The sequence below is a fragment of the Gossypium arboreum genome, chromosome 13, assembly GCF_025698485.1.
Source record: "Gossypium arboreum isolate Shixiya-1 chromosome 13, ASM2569848v2, whole genome shotgun sequence".
Classification (NCBI taxonomy): domain Eukaryota; kingdom Viridiplantae; phylum Streptophyta; class Magnoliopsida; order Malvales; family Malvaceae; genus Gossypium; species Gossypium arboreum.
Window position 1 is genome coordinate 92,724,175 of NC_069082.1, and position 4,712 is coordinate 92,728,886.

Here is a 4,712-nt window from a genome sequence, read left to right on the forward strand (position 1 = left end):
AACACAAATTATAGGCATCAAAATAAATATCAAATTATTTTTATGCCTCGATTTTGTGGTCCCGAAACCATATTCCGACTAGGGTCATTTTAAGGCTGTCACACCTAAAGTGACCCTAGTCGGAAAGCGGTTTCGGGACCGCTAAACTGAGTCACCAAATTATTTGAATATGATATCTATTGTTTAAAATATGTGATTATGAATGTGTGAAGGTTTTAAGCTTCGATTTAGTAAATTGCATGTGAAATTAGTCGATAGGACTTATGTGTGACACTTTTGAAATGTGATAGGTAAATCTATAAGGATCTATTAGTGCATGTAATCAAAGGGGTGGACTTGCATGTCAATTTCCCCCTTTTTAATTGCTAGTGGCCAGCCATGACAAAGAATGATGGGCAAAACATGTCATAAAACATGTTGTGACAATGGTGTATGTTAGAAAAAAATAAAATAAGGAGTATGGGTAATAAAAAAATGGGAAAAAAAAAAGAATGGTGTGAGTGTTTCCCCCCCCCCTCCCATTGCCGTGAGTTGAGGGAAAGAAGAAAAAAAAAAGTGTCCATCATTTTTTCACTTCATTTGGCTGAAAATTCTAAGGAAAAAAAGAAAACAAGTTGTGTTCTTTGGTTCTTCTTGGCCGATTTGAGAGGGGGAAGAAAGGAGTGAAGCAATCGGTCATCTTAGGTCAATTTAAGCTCAAGAGCAAGGGGGAACTAAATCCGATAAAGGGAAGGAAAATGTGGTCGAATAGCTATCGAAATCGTTCGACAACATCCGAGGTAAGTTTTCGAGTAATGGAATTTGGATTATGATTTGATTAGATCATGTTTTAAGCAAATCAAAATCATGCTCTTTGTGTGTGGTCATTGAGCCGAAATTGCAAGTGTGATAAGTGTCTTGTGTTTGAGTTTTGCTAATGAAAATGAAATACTGAATGTGTCATAATTTATTGATAATTGTGCTTGGTTATTCGAATGATGTCCGGGCTAAGTCCCGAAGGCTTTGTGCTAAGTGACTATATCCGGACTAAGATCCGAAGGCATTCGTATGCGAGTTACTAAATCCGGACTAAGATCCGAAGGCATTTGTGCGAGTTACTAAATCCGGGTTAAGTCCGAAGGCATTTGTGCGAGTTACTATAACCGGGCTATGTCCCAAGGCATTTGAACGAGTAGCTATATCCGGTTAAACTCAAAGTACGTGATTCGGAATGAATGAACTTGCTGTAAAAATTTCAGTTAATACACTTGTGAAATCCCAACAATGAGGTATGTTTCAGTATGTGCTTTGAATTAGTTGAGCCCTTACAAATAAGTATTCGCTCGGTTGATAAATGAGCTACCGCCTTTAGCTAAGTTGATCTTTGTGTATGAATATAAGGTTGGTAATGTGAAGTAAGTATGATATTGAGAATTTGTGCATATGAAATTATCTGTTTAGCTACATGAATGCTATACTTTGGTTGTGTTTAAATTCATGGCTCAAACTTACTAAGCATTAAATGCTTACTCCGTTTTCTTTGATTTTCATTTTATAGATTTTGGTTCTTCAGCTATCGGACTCGAGATTTTGAAGTCGAAGTCGCCCACACTATCAAAGCTCCTTCTTGGTATACTATTTGGTTGAACTTTGAAATGGCATGTATAGGACTACCCTTTTGTTGTAGGTCATGTACCTTTCGGTTTTGTGTAAATTTGGATAGCCATGCGAAAATGGCTTAAGTATACTTTGGGCATGGTATTATAATCATTGTATGTTGTTCATTAAGAGGTATGGAAATGTTTGGAAACGATTAGCCATTGGGATGGTTAATCATGATCATATTTTGTGCTATTTATGTTTAAGGGCTAGTTGAATCATGGAAACTATGAAATAGGTAAAGCCTACCTTAAAGACAGATGCTGACAGCTGCAGTGACGTGGATGTGAAAAATCACTAAAAATATTAGGAATGGAATTAAATAGTGAATAAATTATGTAAACGAACCTTGACGAGTCTATTTTCATAGGAGAGTAACAAAATGATCATATGAACAGTATGTTAAGAGATATTTAAGTTTTTGTGAGACAGGGCCAGAACGGTTTCTGGAGTCCCTATTCCGACTTTTGAAATTCATTATAAATTTACCAGAGATAATTAGAAGTCATGCCATATATGTACAGATTCCTTTTCGAGTCTCGTTTCTGTAGAAACAAACGACATCAGTATTGAAGCCCTGTACAGGGAGATATCCAAATCGTAATGCAGGAAGGTCAGTGTAGTCGCACCCTATAACAGGGGAGATTTTAACTAATAAACTGTACTAATTGGCCCAACCAAAAATTCTAGAAAAAAATTTGTAGATGCATATATGAGTCTAGTTTCAGGGAAAAATCACAAAACTGATTTTCGAGTTGTGGAACTCAAGATATGATTTTTAAGGTGACAGTGACACAGCTAGCCGGCTGTCTGGAAATTTTTAAAATAAACTCTGCAAGTAAGTGGATTAAGCCCGTTAACCCCTCGTGTCCGACTCCGGCGACGGTCTCGGGTACGGGTTGTTACAGTTCCTGTCTAAGAGTAGATCTAGCATAATTAAGCAGAGTTAATTGCACGCCTAGACATAGGGTGACATAATTTTGCCGGATTAGGGTGAAACCTAATAAAGGAATCCATAAATCGAGTTAATGCAACACAAGGGGTTTTAATTAGAAAGAGATTTTAATTAATCAACCTAGGGTTAGACACTGTTAGTCTCAAGAGAGATAATAATATAAATTAGGGATTTGTACTGATCAAGTCAAATGAATAAATCGTCTAATTCAAAGTCAATAACAAGAGAAGTCTAGGTGGATTTTTTTCTTTTGGGTATTTTCCAAATCATTCAGTTTTCCCAAAAGTTATTTCCCCAATTTACTTTTTGTGCATTCTTAGTTTAGTAATTAGTTTAGATAAAACAAACCCTTTTATTTTTAGGCTAGATAATAAAAATAAAGTTAATACTAGTACTTTTAGTTCCTTTGGGTTCGACATCCCGGTCTTGCCATAAGCTATACTACTGTTCAATAAGGTCCACTTGCCTTTGTCGTGATAATATTAGGTTTCAAGAACGGACATTCATAAATTATAAAACTTATCACGATTCACATCAAAATCAAGATTTTGGCACCGTTGTCGGGAAACAAAGATATTAGGAACACTTAATTTTTATTACTTTAGCCATTTATTCTATTGCAATTTAAATTTTATTTTTGTTTACATTACTAAATTTGCCTTTTCCTTCTGGCAGGTTTTTTATAGTTTATGACTAGAAAAAACCCGTCAGGACCATTACTTTTTGATAGTGAGACTGAACACGTAGCTCATAGAAACCGAAGAGAAATAAGGCAAAGCTTAATATACATAGAGGAAGGGAAAGAGGACGATATTTCCACCACAACTGAGGAGATGGCTGAAAATTAGGAAAACTCGCTACCTCCTGCAATTGTTGCTGATCCAGTAAATCAGAATCCTGCTCCGCGCACTATGTATGATTATACTAAACCTACTTTAACAGGAACTGAGTCAAGTATAGTTAGGTCTGCTATTGCTGCAAATAATTTTGAACTGAAACCTAACACAATTCAAATGATACAACAATTTGTTCAGTTTGATGGTTTGTAGGACAAGGATCCAAACGCTCATTTGGCAAATTTCCTAAAGTTTTACGACACTTTTAAGATCAATGGTGTTTCTGATGATGCCATTCAACTTCGGTTATTTCCCTTTTCATTGAGGAACAAGGCTAAATAGTGGTTGAACTCGTTACCATGAGGGTCAATCACTACTTGGGAACAAATGATCGAAAAATTCTTACTTAAATATTTTCCGCCGGATAAAATGACTAAATTGAGGAATGATATCTCTTCTTTTGTGCAGATGGATTTAGAAACACTCTATGATGCATGGGAGAGAAACAAGGAAGTTTTGAGAAGGTGCCCTCACCATGGGTTACCACTCTGGCTATAGATTCAAACTTTTTCACAATGGCCTGAATCCTTTAACTAGACAGATGATTGATGCAGCTACTGGTGGGACTATCAATAATAAGACACCTGAGGAGGCTTATGAATTTATAAAAGAGATGTCACTGAATAATTATCGTGGCAAGTCATGAGGACAAAGCAAACAAAAGCGGCCGACACTTTTAGCATCGATTCGGTCACCATGCTCTCTAATCAGGTAGAAATTTTTAATAGAAAATTTGAAGGTTTACTTGGTTCTTCACAGGTTCACCCAATAATGCAATACAATGCAAGTGGAGGAGGAACGAGCAATTCAGAATACCCACCTTATGGTCGCAACATGGAAAACGAGCAATTAAATTATATGGATAATAATCCTCGACCTCAAAATAATCCTTATAGTAACACTTACAATACAGGATGGAGGAACCACCCAAATTTCTCATGGGGAGGCCAAGGGAATCAGAGACCACCGCCCCCTCCAGGCTTCCAACAACAACCTTACCGATAAGAGAAAAAGCTGAACCTTGAGGAGATGATGTCAAAATTTATTTCAATAGCGGAAACCCTTTTTTAGAATATTAAAACAGCACTTAAGAATCAACAAGAGTCGATCCAAGGGCTCGAAACTCAAATAGGCCAACTTGCCAAATTGATTTCTGGACGACCACATGGTAGCCTATCAAGTAACACTGAATCTAACCTAAGGGAACAGTTCAATGCGATTAC

General features: G+C 36.7%; 1 non-coding gene across 1 annotated transcript; it reads right to left on the minus strand.

Annotated features, from left to right (window-relative positions):
- Positions 1 to 3,864: 3,864 nt before the first annotated feature.
- LOC128287313 (small nucleolar RNA R71) lies at positions 3,865 to 3,971 on the minus strand. Its single transcript, XR_008278012.1, has one exon. It is a non-coding gene; the product is annotated as a small nucleolar RNA R71 (small nucleolar RNA).
- Between the last annotated feature and the right edge of the window lie 741 nt (positions 3,972 to 4,712).